At 31.7% G+C, this 19,086-nt stretch overlaps 1 pseudogene; it reads right to left on the bottom strand.

Annotated features, from left to right (window-relative positions):
* The window catches only part of LOC140954788 (uncharacterized), a 28,144-nt pseudogene extending 10,298 nt beyond the window's left edge, over positions 1–17,846 (bottom strand).
* Between the last annotated feature and the right edge of the window lie 1,240 nt (positions 17,847–19,086).

The following is a 19,086-nucleotide window of genomic DNA, read 5'->3' as shown; positions in this document are numbered from 1 at the left end:
ATTCCATAAAGAACATGCTCGACTTAGTCTTGGGAATCTGACTAAAAAAGACCCTATTTGCCAGTTTTTAAGAAAACTGGATGGGAAGCCTATCTCCGACCCATAGAGGGCGTTTAAGTTGTTCTTGGATGTAAAACTAAGGAAAGATGTGAGCCACAATCACAACTACCTGTACATACACATGGTTTTTCAAATGGTTTAAGTTGTTCTTGGATGTAAAACTAAGGAAAGATGTGAGCCACAATCACAACTACCTGTACATACACATGGTTTTTCAAATGGTTTAAGTTGTTCTTGGATGTAAAACTAAGGAAAGATGTGAGCCACAATCACAACTACTTGTACATACACATGGTTTTTCAAAATAAATAAATAAATAAAGAGAGAGAGAGAGAGAGAGAGAGAGTGAGACTACAACTGGCCTACATATAGGTCGTATGATTGCATTTTCAATTTCTCATCTATAAATTCTTCTCTTCCTTCCCTTCATTTCCACTCAACCCATACATTCATCAAATATAGAAGTGTGTAGAAATGACAAGTTCCTCAAGTCATCACATAAAAAATATTTGTGTTTTTGGTGGATCCAATCCTAGGAAAGAAAAGGAGTTTTTAGAATCAACAAATCATCTTGGTCAGGTACTAGCTGAGCGAAAGATTCATTTAGTATATGGAGGAGGCAGCCTTGGGTTAATGGAGGGAGTGTCAATAGCTGTATTTTTAGGAGGTAGTCAAGTTTTGGGGGTCGTCCCCAAAGCTTTAGCAAATGGGGACATCATTAGAAAAACAATTGGAGAGGAACTACAGGTCCCCACAATGTTTGATCAACTGAATGCAATGTTTAACCATGTTGATGCCTTCATTGCCTTACCAGGTGATCTTTCATATTTCCTCTTGGGCCTAACTGTACATTCACCATAAACCCATAAGTTTGTTAAATGTTAATGGTTTTTATGATAAGTTGTTGTCTTTTCTTAATCATGTAGTGGAACATGAATTTCTAACATCTTCAACACAACAAATCATATTCTTTGCTGCTACTGCTGAACAATTGATTGACCAACTACAATCTTTCATCCCTGTAATTAATCCCTCCATGAGTCGTATAAATTAGTCAACTAAGGAAAGCCGTAAAAAGCTTAGATTGGATTTGAGCCTTTGTTTGTAAAAACTTTGCATCTTTTTGTTTTATTATTGTGTTTTGTTGTTTCTTATATTTGTTTAAGTGTGTTTCAGGTTTGTCAGTGTTAGCTATTTCAGGTGATGTCCTCTATACTTTATCTTTCTACCTTAAGACATTGAGGACAATGTCTCATTTTGGTTGAGGGGAAAGGGTAGTGGTTGATATATTAAGAAAAAAAATGTGTTTTCTATCTCATAAACTATTTGCAAAACTGTTGTTACTAGGATGGCAGAGTAAAAGGAGTTCTTTTGTTAAAGTTACTCTTGAGACACATCTTAGTAAACATTCTTAATAAGGTTTATCAGGATACTTTTTGAAATATTTAGGTTTACAAACTCTCGTATTGTTATCACTTGATTCTGTTCATATGCTCATTTAACAAATATTCTTAAATCTTCATTTTCACACACACACTTTAACATATGATTGTGGGTTGCACATTGGATTGTTACATTATTTATGTTCTTTTGTTAGGGTTTAGAACTAAGGGAAAGTGATAGTATATAATTTGCAAAAAAAAAAAACAAAAATATAATGATAATAAAAACATAGATAAGTTTGGTTTCGTAGCCTTCCTAACCTAAGCAATTAAGCCCGAAGGGGTGTTTTAACACTTAATACCCTAAAGTCAACTGACTTGGGAGCTATTGGCCCAACACTTGTTACATGGGTTGAAGAGAAAAGCTTAAAGAAATCAAACATTGCACTATCTACGTATCAGTAACTGCAACCCGAGTTACTAAGCTCGTAGGGGTGTCTCAACACCTAATGCCCTAAGACCAACTGGTCTGGGAGTCATTAGCCAAAAGCTCGTTACATGGGTGAAAGATGCATTATGTTTTAAGTTATATGTGAAAAAAAAGAGAGATAATAATCTCAACCTAAGGAAGTTAACCTTAAACATTAGAACAAAAATTTTGTTTTCTTCCTAGTAAAGCCTCATAACTATATGTTGATATTTTGAGCATAAAAGAAAGGTTTATTAATATCTTGTTTAAGAGGTATTGAGCAGATATATGAATTTAATGAGAGTTTGTTTATCTGGATAGATTAATGGAAGTTGAATGATGAATGCCTTGCTTTGTGGAATTTGCAAATTGTTTTTCTATTTTAACGCTTTGATTACTAGGGACTAGTAATAAGCTGGTTGGGGTGTGTGATTAGTACTTAAAAGTGCATTTTTTATCAAGTTTTATATCATCATTTTGCACTTGAAGTATCAATAACTCCTTAACTAAAGCATGTTTTGTAATAACATACCTAATAATATAAGATATCTTTAATGTATGGTAAATGAAAGGACAAGGAGTATTGATTGAAAGGATTGATTGATGAGTTTAAGTATTGAAATTGAAAAGACAAAGAGAGGGCCAAACTTAGAAAAGAGATATTGGTGCAGTCCAAACTGGAACACTGTTCGGTAATTGAGTTATATCTCGAGTTCTAGATGTCCAAATGACCTTAATTTTTACGAAAGATTTGGTAAGACATAGGCCTACAACTTTTATATGGAGTCCAAGATTTAAAAAGACCGTTTTCAAGTCCAAATTATAGCAATAACGGAGAAGTTCAAATCTGTCCTCCAGCCTAGACATTGTTTAGTGTCCAACCCATATCTCGAGTTCTAGAAGTCCAAATGACCTTAATTTTTTTTCCTGGAAAGATAAGACAATTTCATATAACTTTCATGAGTACAGGTGGATCTAGTTCTGATGCTAGTAATGATGTTTAACAAGAAGATAAGGATTTTCACCAAATCAAGAGTTAGCCACCCACTCTATAATTAGTTATCAAATCAATAGTTTCAAATTTTGGCCTATAAAAGGAGGCATTTACTATACATATAGAGACTTGGTTGTTTAGATCAAGAGCTTGTTCTTGCTCTCTCTCTCTCTCTCTCTGTATATATATTGTAATTCTTAAGTTTTGCTTTCATTAATATCTTTATACTTTTCATTTCCTTTCCTTTACTTAATTAACTTGTATCTTATTTATGTTCTTGTATTGCTTCTTTATGTTTCTCTTCTTCATTATGTTTAGCTAAGTTCATTATGTCAAGTGAAAAGGTTACACTAATGGTGTAAGAATAAGTATATTGTAAACTCAACATGGACCTTAATGTTTAATATTAACATGTCTTATCTTTTCATCTTACTAATTCTTAATACCTTGCTTGTTAAATGATTAATTTAGATTTGTGTTGTATAACACTTGGTACAACAAATACTTGGCATTCTTATAGCTCAACCGTATGGTATTACCTACACCTGTGCTATGAAAGGAACTTGATTTGTTGTTAACATAAGTTAGCATCATGAATTCCTGACTATATTTAAAAGTTTGGTGTTACTTAAATAAGATAATTAATATGATCATGTTAACAATTTATAATGAGTTATTAATGACAAATCATTCGATTGGAACCTTCTTTATGTGTGGTTTCCAGTTGAGGAATAAAAGTTTATACTATACTTGTTTGAAATTCCATTAGTGGATCTTCTAACCTTGACACTTGTTTTTATCATTGTTTAATTATCACATTGATCTTCCGTCTTAAAATTTTCATCAACTTCTCCCTCTTCTTCTTTATTACTACTACTACTACTACTACTACTACTACTACTACTACCATTAATATTATTATTATTATTATTATTACTATTAATAGCTATTACTATTACTGTTATTGTTATTATTGTTATTGTTATTGTTGTTGTTGTTATTGTATTGTTTTTTATAATTTATACAATTAACCTTCTTATGGTTCGACCCCGGTCTTGCCAGGTTATTTATTACTTCGACACTCCTACACTTGGGAGAAGATATCAATCTTTTGATCGTGTCAATGTCATCATAACAAAACATCCACCCCATTACCAGAAATTCGACTAACACCAACGGAATTACCAATAGCTTTTTTCTGTTGGTAATTTATCATGATATTTACCAACGAATGTAAATCTGTCGGTAAGGCCGTTGGTGTTTACCAACAGATATATCGATGGATTCAAACCTGGATCTTCGTACATTGATGTGACCCCATCACTTATACAATTATTGATGGAATCACCGACTAAATAGTGTCGTAAGTGAGTCCATTGGTAAAAGTTAATATATCACAACACTGCCTCCCCTCCCCTCCCTTTCCCTCCCCTCCCCTATTTCTCCTTCTTCTTCCCTATCCCTACATCTAAACAAACTACCCCCTCCCAAATTGCAAGTAACCACCCCCCAAAACATCCCACACTTCTCAACACAAATCATCCTTCTTAATTTAGTGTAGTCACAAATTCGTGTTTTGATTTATTTTATAAATAAACCTATCTTTTTTTAATTTTAACATTAAAATGTTAATTTTTTTTATTAATGTTTTTTTTAGTATATGTATTTTGTTAAGGTATGTGCATGTTTTATTGTTTTTTTTTCCAAACAAACTTGTAATATGAATGCATAATTTTATAATTATTATGATTTGTTTTAAATTTTGTAAAATTATATTTGTTTGTAAATTATTGAAACTTATGTCGAATTACTGAATTAGATGTGTTTTGATGAAATAAATAATAGCTTGTTTAACAAGTCTGTTTTAATTTTTATCAATGTTATTGCGGAGTTGTAATTTTTGTAAATTTATGTGTATAAATTTGTATAGATGTTGATAATTTATAATGAATATTTAAGAGAAGATTTAATTAGTTTATTAGATAATCTCGAGTTAAACCAATATTTTTTCAAATTTATTTACTTAACATAGTTAATTAATACATATTGTCATCATTATTTTATACAGGTTCGATAGAAGTCATGGATGATCATTCATGAAGGTATCAAGATTCACCCCAAGGATTGCGTAGGATGGATTATTGTAGTGGGGTGCAAGGTTTTATTAATTTTGCAATATCTATTCCGAGAAATTTTAATTGAGGCAGTATTAGATGTCCATGCAAGAAGTGTAAAAATAAAAGTATCTACATCTAGATGTTGTAACGATGCATCTTCTACACAAGGGGTTCATGGAGGGTTACTTGTGTTGGTATGCACACAGAGAACTATTTGTTCATAATGAGAGCATGACATAAAGGATGGTTGAGTTAACTTCTAGTGCTAGCAACATGCGTGGAGTTGTAAATGATAATAGTAATCCTTACTAGAATATGATTATGGATGCAATGAGAATAAATCAAAGTAATGCCAGTCAACATCCAATTATAGAAGAAGAACCTAATATAGGCATGGCCAGGTTTTCTAGTGAAGAATTGCATGACATTGTATCAGAGTATGGTGACATTGTGTTTGGTTTCCAATCTGGTAAGTAGAAGTTCCCTAGTTTTGGTTTGACCCATAACTACGTAAAGCGAAGTATTTTCTAGGAGCTTCCTTATTAGAAGACCAATCTCCCCCCGTCATAACCTTAATGTTATACACATAGAAAAGAACATGTTTGATAATATTTTCAACACTATCATGAATGTGAAGGGGATGACAAAGGACAACATCAAGGTTAGAATGGATATATAATTATTCTGTAACTGTAAAAATATAGAGTTAGTTTTTGATGAGTCACAGGTTGCAAAACCCAGAGCAAGTTTTATGTTAGAGAAAAATGCACAAGTACTAGTCTATAAATGGCTTAAGAGTCTGTGTGTTCCTGATGGACATGCATCAAACATATCAAGGTTAGTTAGTCTAGAAGACTATATATTATATGGAATGAAGAGCTATGACTGCCACATGTTTATGCAAACACTCATTCTATTAGGTTATCATGATTTATTGTCAAAGAGGATATAAGATACACTTATGAAGATTAGTCATTTCTTTAGAGATATATGCTCCAACAAGTTGCAGACAAATCACATTGAACAGCTTGAAATGAATATCATCGATACATTATGCAAACTTGAGATGATATTCCCTTTATCTTTTTTTTTACTCAATGGAGCATCTACCCATACATTTACCGTATAAGGTAAATGTTGGAGGACCAGTCCAGTATAGATGGATGTATCCATTCGAGAAGTAAGATATTACAGATGCAATGTAATTCATAAAGTATTTTCATTGTTTTTCTTAATTGAAAAATATTTGTTTAATTTCAAACAAGTACTTGTTTAATCTTAAGAAAAAGGTTAAGAACAAGACGCATGTTAAGGCTTCGATATTTAAGGCCTATATTATTGAGGAGATCTCAACATTTCTCTCATACTATTTTGAACCTCATTTGAGAACAAGAATCAATCGCGTTCCACGGCATGATGATGGTGGTGAAGTGCCTTACAATGGGAACTTGTCAATATTCTCCAATTTTGGACAACCCACACCTAAAAATGTCATAAGGAAAAGATATTTGTCTGAAATAAAGTTCAAACAAGCACGCAATTATGTTCTATTTAACTGTGATGAGTTAAGACCTTTAATTCAATAAGTATACATACAACTTAAACTTTGTTGAAAATATACTATTTATATATTGTAATAATAGAAACTTATATAATTTTGAAAGCCTTGTAGGCAACATCGACAATATTTACTATCTAATAACTCACGGCTGACTGAATCCCAAATCTTTTGATTACAAGATTAATAATTTACCACGTGGTTCAAAATACATGTAAGTACCATCATGTATCATTGTACTTATTTTTTGTTAAAGAATTCTTGTTTATTGTTCATTGTTGGACTTGATGTACAAGGTTTATCAAATGGAAAAAAATGCTAGTGATTCATTGTCACTTCTAGGCCTAGATCCTAAAAGAAAAGTAAAGTACTACAATGAGTATTTTGTCAATGGATAAGTGTTTTATACTAAAGAATATGGGCATGAAAGAAAGACATATAACAATGGTTTTTGTGTTAAGGATCGACTTGTAGTGAGTTTGAAGTTGATTATTATGGTAAATTAAAAGAGGTCATCGAATTGCAATATCATAACGGGCATAATAGAGTGTTTTTATTCAAATGCTATTGGTATGACACCACTGATAGAATAATTAAAGTAGATCCTCACTATGGTCTAGTCAAAATCAACTCAAAAGCTATACTCCGTAATGTAAACGATGTCTTTGTTTTAACAAAGCAATGCTAGCAAGTTTATTACATATACACCCCTTCCTTTAGAAATGACCAACCAAGAGTTGATTAGTTATCTATTTTAAAAATAAAACCTAGGGTTTTTGTCAAGGTTGTGCAAGATTAGATCAAAGACACAAGTGTGCGAGATGATGTCTTTTAAGTTAGTGAGTTGGTTGAACCATATCAAGTTGCTTCTTCGATTGACTTGGAAGAAAATTCAAATTTTTAGGTTTTTATGATAGTCTTGTTGATGCTGATGTAGGAGTTGAATGTTGTTCTGAACTCTAGCGGACAAGCATATGTCAATGAAGATGATGATGATGATGGTATCCACATTGAAGATTGTAATGGAGCTGATAACGATTCAATTGATGAAGAAAAACAAGAAAATTCTGAATAACTATTTATCAAAACACAAAACTGTAAAGAAATTTTTTTAATGTAATATTATGGATGAAATTTTATACCCACAAAATATTTATTTTATAATTTTTATGTTCATTATTGTTATTGTGTTGTGCAGACAGTTTTTAATTTAAGTGTTTGCAGGAAGGATAAATAGACAATGATACACACCATTCTTCATGCACTGTGCACATCACCGACGACTTTATATACGGAATACGTCTATTGGTATTTTCTAGAGGGCGATGTGAACTGTTCACCTATAATGTCGATGAGCCCTCTGAATCACCGATGAAATTACCGATGGACTGGGAATTTCAAAGTGCAAATAATTAATACATCTCTGACCACGTGTACTATTTGACATTAGTGAGGACATTACCAATGGACTGTGAAAATTCTGGAGGGTTTTTTTAAAAAATTTAATTCGAAATTGAAAAATTCAAAGTGACATCACCGACAGAATAAAAGATGGATTAATTAAAAATATTATTATTTAATAGTCTGTCGATAAAATTGTAGTATAAATTCTAGTGTTCGCCTGTTCAGTTCATTTTTTTCTCTCTCTCCTTGGTTTCATTTTATTAGTGTTTTTCCTCTCCTACTTACCTCTTGTTTTTTTTTTCCTTTGTAATCTCTATCTATAATTCTATCTTTATTTTCAACAAATTAAAAGGTATGTATTGTGATTCAATATACTTAATGATTTTTATTTTTTTTCATATTTTCTTTATTTTATGAACAATATATTTTTTTTTTGTTTTTTTTGTTTTTTGTTTTTTTGTATTGTATATACATAAAGTCTAGAAATAAACACACTATTAAGAAAAACATTTTTCATTCCTAAAGTCTATAGTTTTTTTTTTTAAAAAAAAATTATTGGCTACTTTATTGTTTTTATTGCCATAATAATTGATTATCTTGTTGAATTTTAATTGTTATGGTTGAATTTGCAAATGTTAATTAAATATATAGGATTAAATTTAATTGTTTTATCTCAATTTTACTCTATTATTGCATAATAGAGCGTTTGATTGTTTGCATGAATTTTAATTGTTATTGTTAAATTTATATAGATATTAGCTGAATATATATATAACTAAATTCTATTATTTTATAGAATTAATTGAATATATAGATGTTAAGTTATATATAGGATTTTGTTTCTTTATTTTACAATTAGAAACATTTTATTATCATTTTGAAAATGAAATGAAATTGAAAAATATGAAATTTTTGGTATAAATAAAAGAAAATAAATTGGTTTATGGCATATATATTGTCAATATTTGCTTATTTGAAAAATTTTGGGTAGTCTCTAGTATAAAGGAGGTGTTGCCGAATGTTTTTTAAATAATTGAATTTGATTATGTAATTATTCATTCAATTTGTGTAAATGCGTACAATAAAATCAATTGCACGTCGTGAGCATATGGTTGTAGCTAGTTCTTCTAGCAGCGAGGATGACTTGTCTTTAGATGCCAATCAAGAAGAGGCACCTATGCCGACATGCGATACTTCCTCTTCCAACGCAATTCCACAATGCAGAGATGATGTATCTTCACAGTGGGGTCAATTCACCCACAAGTATGAGGCACAATGAAATGACAACCTTTTAACGTAAGTTTGTAGACAAAGTTTGTATTGATTTGAGTTGTTTTCTTCTTTTAACATAATTTGAGAACTTCCAAATTAATATTTCATTGATTTATTGATTTTTAGATTCACAGACATTGAGGCCGCCTGAGTAATAGCATCGACGTTTAAATCATCGATAGAGATTCCATTGTTTCAATGGAGTCAGGTTTCCAAAAATCCTGATTGGAAACCTTATATCGATTCATGGTTTAGACTATTTGAGGTTAGAGTTTTTCATAAATTTTAACTATTTTTATGTTATATTGTAATTATTGATTTATTTTTATTAAATTATTTATACATAGTTCAAATTCAAGTGGGAAAGTGCAAGTGACAATGTTTGTGATGAGGGTTTGGAGGAATCACACAACAACTAGGTAACATCGAATACGATACAATATTTTTCTAAAAAAATATTATATATTAAAATATATTTTTTCATTAACTAATGTAAAATGTGTTCATGTATGTGTGTTGCGTGACTTTTGGTATGAAACGCAGAAAAAAGTAAAAAAATACGCTAGAGATAACGGCCTACAAGGCTGGAATGACATGGTGGTTTGGAGGGATTTCATGCCATACATCTCAGAGGATATATGGGTGTAATATATTCAATAGGTGATGTCTGAGCGGTTCACACAACGCTCACATTCTGGTGCCGAGAACTAGAATTGGCAAGTTCACGGTTCGGTTACCACGCACACCGACGACTCTATTTCGTTCGTTGCACATACAAAATGGATGGTAAGATTAATTTTAATGACATCTAGGATTAATTAATTTTTTGTTATTTATAAATATATTTAACTTGCAATATTTTTTTTTTCTTACAGGCTACATCTCTTGGACGTGAGCTGAGCTCAATAAAGCTTGAAAACCGCCAAAAGGGGGTGTAACAATTCATTGACAATCGTGCTCAACACTTCATGGTATGTTCATTGAACCATTTTATTTTGTATGTTATTATTTCTTGAATTGAATATGATGATTTTGTTTTTATTTTTCAAGAGACATATAATAACCGGTTGAGGGAGAGATATGGGGATTTTGATCCGGATTTGTGGATGGAGGCAGGATAGTCTAGTGGACCCAATAAAAATCAGGTGTACAGACTGAGGACTTGCGAGCAGCCCGTAGCGTCTCAACCATTGGGAGCTCCCAATCAATATCAAGCACTTAGTCTGAGGAGATCCTGGCTTTGAAACAACAATATCAGTAACTCTCGACGGATTATGAACAACTTTGCCAAATCATCATGAGCATGAGATCACAGATGGGTGGTACATTTGTGTTCCTCTTATGGTTGTATGCTCCCTAACACGATCAAAAGATTGATGTCTTCTCCCAAGTGCAGGAGTGTTGAAGTAATAAATAACCTGATAAGACCGGGGTTAAACCATAGAGAGGTTAACTATATAAATTATAAATTATAATAATACAGCAGCAGCAACAACAACAACAACAATAGTAATAGTAGTAATAGTAGTAGTAAGTTAAATAGGACTTTGAGATGTAAGATTAATGTGAGGATTAAACAATGATAAAAACAAATGTCAAAGTTAGAGGATCCATTAATGGTATTTCAAACAAGTATAGTATAAACTCTTATTACTTAACTGGAAACCATATACAAAGGAGGTTCCAATCGGATTATAAATTGTTATGATTACATTAATTATCTTATTCGAATAATGCTAATACTTGTAAATGTTGTCAGGCATTCATGATTATAACTTATCTTAACAACAAATCAAGTTCCTTTCATAGCACAAGTGTCGGTTATATCATATGGTTTAACGTCATTGATAACGTCAGAATTTGAACAGACCTAAATCATGAAAGTTCTAGGAAATTGTCTCAACTTTCTAACAAAAAAAGAATCGATGCATTTGGACTTCTAGAACTCAAGATATAGGTTGAACACTGAATAGTGTCTAGGTTGTAGAACAGATTCAGATTTCTCTGTTGTTGCTACAATTTGGACTTGAAAACAACCTTTTTAAATCTTGCACTCCCATGAAAGTTTTAGGCCTATGTCTTAGCTTTCCATCCATATAGAGTAAATCTAAATCCAAGATCTATAGCTCCAAATATGACCTAATAACCGAATAGTGTTCCAGTTTGGATTGAACTAGCATCTCTTTTCTAAGTTTGACCCTCTATTTGTCCTTTCAATTTCAGTACTTAAACTCATCAATCAATCCTTTCATTTATGTGATAAGCTTGTATTTAAGATGAATATTTACCATAAATTACAGGTATCTTATGGTATTAGACTTGTTATTATAAAACATGCTTTAGTTAAGGAGTTATTGATGCTTCAAGTGCAAAATGATGATATAAAACCTTGATAAAAATGCACTTTTAAGTACTAATCAGCATGTCATCCACAAACTGAGGTAGTGAACTAAACTTTATCTTCTTTGTTATGAGATGTTATACATAAGAATTTGAAGAGTTGGGATACTTGTTTACCTATTGTGGAGTTTGCATATAATCATAGTGTGCATGGGGCTACAAAATTTTCGCCATTTGAGGTTGTGTATGGCTTTAATCCTTGTGTTCCTATTGATCTTGTTCCTATTCCAATTGATAAGAGGACATCTATGAATGGAATTAGAACTGTAGAATTGATGGAGAAACTCCATGAGCAGGTTCAATTACATATTGAAGAGAATACGACAAAGTATGCTAAGCAAGCTAATAAGGGGCAGAAAATGATTAGGTTTGAACCTAGAGATCTTATTTGGATTCATATTAGCAAAGGAAGATTTCGAAACAAATGTAAGTCCAAATTAATGCCAAGAGTTGATGGTCCATTTCAGATTATAAAGAAGGTGAATGATAATGCATATAAGGTAGATTATCCTGGTGATTACAACATATCACTATTTTTAATGTGAAAGACTTGACTCCATACTTGGATGATGATGACGATTTTAATTTGAGGACAAATCATTTTCAACCCAAGGCTGATGATGTGCATCATGGGAATTATAATCCATCTCGTAAAGATAAATCTAATATTCAAGAGGATTCAGATGGTTCAATGACAAGAGCGAGAGTGAAACAAGTAGAAAGGGCCTTGAAGAGTTAAATTGGAATAATTGAAGCTGCGTCGGAGTTAAAAACTAGCAATCTGTTTGAAATTGGTTCAAGGGTGCTTATTTGCCTACAATTAGAACTTGAATAGGGGAAAAACCCTTAATGGTTCTTTTGATGTTGAGCTACTTGAATATGGATTGATCATGCAAATAAAGGAAGGAATTGATGTTGTCAAAATAGTAGATGAATTTGAACTAGAGTTTGAAGTCATCCATTGCATATGAAAACAAGATTAATCTAGGTGAATTTCAAGTTCAGAGCATGATCTTTCCAGATTGTCCAACCATGATTGTATTGGACTTTTGTACGAAAAGTTATAATTATTTTAAATCTAGTCTGTTTATGTGTCAAAAGGTCAAAAGTCATAGATTTGGTCTGATTATTTTCCAACAAGGTCTAAAAATGTGTGTTAGCTATAATTATCTAGTTTACTTTGTCAAAAGTTTGTGTTTTAGGCTTGATTTCTGTCATGTTGAATTTTTCTAAATTTGAAGGGATGTTCCAATTATAAATAGAGTATCAGAATATGTAATAGACACTTATGACCAATAATTGAAACTTAATTCAGAGAATTAAGAATTGTTCTTCCCAATTGATTTTGTGAAGAACACTACCTAACTTATCACTCTTCAATCACAAAGAGTGGGGCGTCGAAATCCTAGAAATCCTAGATTGATCTTTGTAATGTCGAGATCGACTTATTAAAGTATCATTCTAGTCAATCCCCCATCTTATTTACCATAAAAATCACTATAATCCAGCCTAAACACAAAAAAAAGACAACACATCCAGACCCATCCTTCATCCATTTTCATCAGATTCATTTTCTTGTCGATTTTCAAATCATTCATGACACATCAAGGTGTTTGAGAAGATGTTTGTTGTTGCTTTTTAAAATGTTTTTTGCTGGGAAATACATTAAAATAATATTTTTTATTTTTTAAAATTTATTTTTGACATCAACATATTAAAATGATTTGAAAACACCAAAAAAATATATAAATTTAAAGCAAAGAAAAAAACTAAAAAATTTAATCTTTTTAAAAAAATTATTTTTAAAATTCAAAAATAAACACGCATAATACAGTTCCGTACCAATATCCCATGGCAAAAGTTGTTGGCCACCGTCGTTAGGAGACATTACGCCCCTTTCTTTTTGTCAAGAGAAATTAATTGGATGGTGGTCCAGTTGATTTTCCTAAGCATCCACATGACATTATGCCACCGACATCCATCCAAGAATAGTGCTGTGGGTCCACCCAATTCATTCGAGCATGAAAGGGATCTCTTGTGATGTCAATTAATTTCACATATAGGAAAATATGAGTTAATCGATCCATCGTTGCCACGTTCCTCATCTTATCTTCTTCAACATCACCGATCACTGCCACCCTATCCCTTAAATACAGAGTTAGCTGCTCGCTTTTATCATAGACTAGCATTAAAAGAGCTAGCGAAACATAAGAGAGATACTATGAAGAGTCTTTCCTTGTCTGCCCTAACATCGTCGTTGTTGTTGATGATGATGCTCAACACCATAAGTTGCGGTGCTAGCATTTCACTTCCGAAAGTGGACGGTGACGTCCCCTTGTTCTCCTCCATAGCTGATTCCTACATGGATTTGGAGTTCATGATGGATTCTGAAATCAACAGGATTCTCACTGGCTCTCACCTTAGATATCCCACCATGGACGCCAAACAACCTGAAAACGTACCGTTATCTTGCGGCTCAGGTATACCATACGACAAGTGCGAAGCCCTAAAGAAGGGTCGACCGTGCACGATGTACGATCGAGGGTGCAATCGGTAATCGAGATCTCTCTCTAATATGTGCCTTTTTCTAGTCTGTTTGTTAAATTCCCTTCGTCCTACTGTTATTATTATCTGTTGTATCGAGTGGGTATCGAGTTGAATCAATAATACGCATGGCTGATTAAATTCTGCGTTAAACTTTAAATTGCGTTATTTGTGGTTGAAAACTCAACACACAGATCAAAAGAAATTATTATTCTCATAGAGAAGAGATGATCACAGACAAACCTAACGGGGGCGGGAGGGGACTATGGCCACCCCTGAAACTTAAGAAATCATTTGAAACCTCTCATTGTTGGATAACTAATCCCAACTTACTGTAAGTTTCCCTACGAAGGGTAAAGGAAAAAGGATCAAACCCAACTTACCGCTCTTCAGAATGATTTCATGCATCTTGGGTGCATGAAAATGGGATATGGATAGATGGTTGTCTTGGCTTTTATGAATTACATAACTATTACGGCTGCTGAACTCCAAGCCATATATATTCCATGGAATCTTGGGTGCAAAATGTTTATTTTCCAAACTGATTCTAGGAATTTCACATTTAACCTCACATAACCTTCCAAAATAATCAAGAAATTTAAAGTGGCCATCAGAAATAATGCTTCTAGAAATTCTACAAGCTGAACTATCTCTTTAAAAAAATTAATTTGTTATTTAATTATATTATCAATTTTATAATAAGATATAAATTAATATGTCATTTAAAAAAACCTACTTACAAACATAAAAATAAAAATAAAAATAAAATCTTATCAATTGTTTTACTTAAGTAAACCTAAAAAAAAATACATAGATATATGAACCCAAACTTCTTAGGTATTGGTAAAAAAGTATACAAACCATGAAAACTTATTATTATCTCTGTGATTAACTTACGTATAGTGTATAAACCCCTGTCCACTAAACTGTATTATTTCACCTAATATTTTTGGAGTTGTGTTATTATGCCAAAATTTTAAGTTTTATGTGCTACATCCCAAAATATCCCAAATATTTATTGTATCTATTGTATCATCCAAAGGCAGAGATAAAAAATTATGTTCCACTCGTAGTGTTCTGTCTCGTACCATCTCATATTACATTGTATGCATTGTCTTGCCTCCAAACCAAATAATGCCATCTATTTTCTTTTATATGCTATTTAGTGAACGTACCTTCCATGTGTTTGGTCCCCGAGCATCTCCTTTGATCTTCCTTATTCTAAAATACAATGGTCTCTTTTAGTGAGGTAGTTCAACATTGATCTCGTGAGGGATTCACACAAAATTATTAATATAAAACAAATAAAAAAAAGGGATAAAAAGATTCATGATATGATATATAGCATTTCATTCTAACCATAACAAAAAATTAGTAAATAACAATGAAAACACTGGTAAAAAAATATTACATTGGTATTTTTTGACATAAATAGTGATATAAATTTTTTGGTACACAATTACTGATGGAAATTGTAATGGAATTTATTTCATTAGTAATTTTAGACGGAATGGAAAAGATAAAAATAAATAACAAAAGTTCTATCAGCAATTCCATAAAAAAATACAACAAGTCAATGTTTTGTGATTGAATTTCTGAGAGTCATTCAAACATTAATTGGTTAATTTTTCCAAGACTTAGTCATTATCTTTTAAAGAGGTAATAATATCATCCTCGTCATCCTAAGTAGTTGCTTTCATTGCTTTTTTTTTAAAAAAAAAAATTAGCTTTATATTTTATATTATAGAAACCATGCTTCACATTATCCAGTTTCTTGCATTCATGATAAATTAGAGTGTCTCTATTGCTTGATTCTTCTTATAAAAATTCTTTGATTGTCATATTTTTTATTTCTTAAAAACTTTGTGAATCTTTTGGTAATAATGACTATATCATCATCATATCCATTTATATCCTCATGATGATTAATTGATTTTTATAAGTGTCTTGAGTTTTTTGGCCTCCTTTATGGCTGTGACTTTGGGACCTTAGAATTTTTACCAATTATTTTCTTATTTTTGATATTTTTTCTAGGTAATTAGTTCACTAACGAAGATAATGAATCTAATGTGCATTTCATAAATGCTTTTATTGGCTTTTCATTTTGAAAAGTTATATTCTCTAGGAAGGTTTATTAATCTAGAATTTTTAACTTGAGTTGTTCATTACTTCTAGTAACTTCCTGATTTTATAAATAGTTTTTTAACTCCTAACCTTATTGAACTCCAAGTGGGTAAGTGCATAAAAGAAAACATTCATGACTTTAGCATTATAAATACTCCTTTTATTTTGTTTATCATCCCATTTATCTATGGGCTTAGGACAAATTTATTTTTTTTCTAATTTTATTTTAATGACCTTAACCCTCAACAATATCCCATAACTCAATAGATTCAAGAAAGGTTTTCAAGAAGCTCTTTTACCTTGTAACATTATTATTATTATTATTAATGAATTTTATTATCACTCTAATATATATAATCAAAATATCAACCTAATAACAAATTTACCTCAAAAGATAAATTATTCGGGAATATACAGGACAAAATATAAAAAACTATATATATATTGGATTTGGATTTTTCACAGGCAGAAAAAGAGGTTTCCATCACCAATTTGAATGGTTAATGATGGAAAAAGGAGGAAAAGAAAAGCATTATGGAACACAAAAAACAAAGAGAGAGGGCGATTGAGGGGCAGAAGAAACTAACTCTTGAAAAGAAAAGCATTCCCCTCTCACAAAGTATGTGACAGCCTACACCCCCAACTCTGCTGCATAAGAGATCGAATAATATTCATGATAATTGCATACCATGGATTACAACTGCATGTAAAGCTTCCTTAGATTCAGTTTAAAAAATAACAATTTTGGACCCAAACCATGGAATGTGGCTTGGAGTACTTGTTCATCTGCCAAATTGGTTGTGTAACCCAGAAAGCCAAGGCAACCATGCTATCCATATCCCATTTTCACCACGAAAATAACTAATTAACGAGAAGCATGAAATCATTCTGAAGAACGGAAATGATGGGTTTGATCCTTTTCCTTTACCCATTGTAGAGAAACTTACAGTAAGTTGGTGTTATTGATCGAGCAATGAAAATTGTTTTAAATGAGGGAAACATTAAGTGTAACATATTTTTTAAGCTTCAGGGGTGGCCATGGCCCCCTGTCTCCCTAGCCTCTGCAAGGGTTATATCATCTCTATGACAACACTTTTCTTTATATCTATATATTGAATTCTCAACCACAAGTAAGCGTAATTTGAAGTTCAACACCCACTCGATTCCAATAGATAATAATGACAGTAGTAGAAAGGGAATTAACAGGCTCCCTAAAAATAAGTACATATCACGAGCATGGAATAACTGCTAGTACATGAAAGAAACTAAAAAAACAAAACTGCTATAAGTACGGCCCCCGCGGCGGTTTAGGAGAACCCTTACCCACGTCGTATCGATTACCTCGGCCGCCACCAAACACTGCTTTATTAGGATCGAGAGGACCAACTCCGCCAAGGCGAGAGCTAAGAATCCTGTTGATTTCAGAATCCATCATGAACTCCAAATCTAAGTTAGAATCCATTATGAACTCCAAATCTAAGTTGGAATCAGCTATGGAGTACAAGGGGACGTGACAGTCCATTTCCGGCAGTGTAATACTAGCACCGCAACATTTTATGTTGAGCAGCATCATCAGCAACAATTAAATTATGTTTGTTTTGAAAAAAATTAAATTAAATTTATATTATATATTTTATTTATATTAAATTAATAATTTTTAAATTATTTTAACATATTTTTAAATAAAATATTACTGCACTTCAGAGTTAAAATGGACCGGGCTCGTTGGTAAGTACCATTGAGCATTCAAAGGACCCAAACATATAATTTTGTTGTAAATCTATCCTCGTGAACATTTCAGAAAATGCCACACACTTTCCAATCTCAACCGTTAATTTTGTATGAATCTGTGGCCATTGAATTTGCTTAGCCGAAGAAGTTAAGATCATAAATTCTATCATGTCGTAGATTTAAATTCCTAGATCTTAAAAAAATTCACATCAGATTTTGTGTATATTTGTTGTTTAAAAATGGCTTTGAGATTATATTGAGAATTAAAAATAAGAATTTAAAAAAATGTTGATGCCAGCTATTACCAGAACGCAAGGAGGTCGCCCATCTATATCTTTGTTTTCTAAAAGGCTACTGGGCCTGGAGAAAGACCTGGGCGTGCATGGACATTGGGCCTAGCGAGCCTGGGCTCAACTCCAAGGCCTTTTTTTTATTTCATTACTTAATTTAATTTAATATTTTAATTTATAAAATGTATCATAAATCTCGTATAAACTTTTTAAATTCTTTATAAATTTTACATTAAAATTTTATGAATTTTCAAGGAAAAAATGCATATGAGAAAACGAATATTGTTTTTAAACTAGCACAGTAAATTAAAAATTTTAGCTGAAGAACATAATTTACAAAAGAATTTATACCATATAGCAATACCATACACACTATATATTGCAAACTCCTCCGCGGCGGTTTAGGAGAAAATCATATACACTAAATATTGTTTTCTAAACTAGCACAGTAAATTAAAAATTTATACCATGTAGCAATATCATACACACTAAATATTGCATGCTCCCATGTATAGCAATTTTTGTTTTTATTCAACTTGATGTAAATTTTTTCTATAAGTTGCATGTTTAATTTATCTTAATCTCATTAATGGTTACGTGTGTATATCGAGAATTTAGACAAAATACCTATCCAATTTAAATATCCATGATTAACTTTTTAAATCTTCCTGAATTCCTTGAAACTAGAAATTTGACCTCTTATAGTAAACTTATAATTTTTTCATATTTCTCTCTAATTTA

Source organism: Populus alba, chromosome 17 (assembly GCF_005239225.2).
Source record: "Populus alba chromosome 17, ASM523922v2, whole genome shotgun sequence".
Lineage (NCBI taxonomy): Eukaryota > Viridiplantae > Streptophyta > Magnoliopsida > Malpighiales > Salicaceae > Populus > Populus alba.
This window is presented reverse-complemented; position numbering and strand designations above follow the sequence as displayed.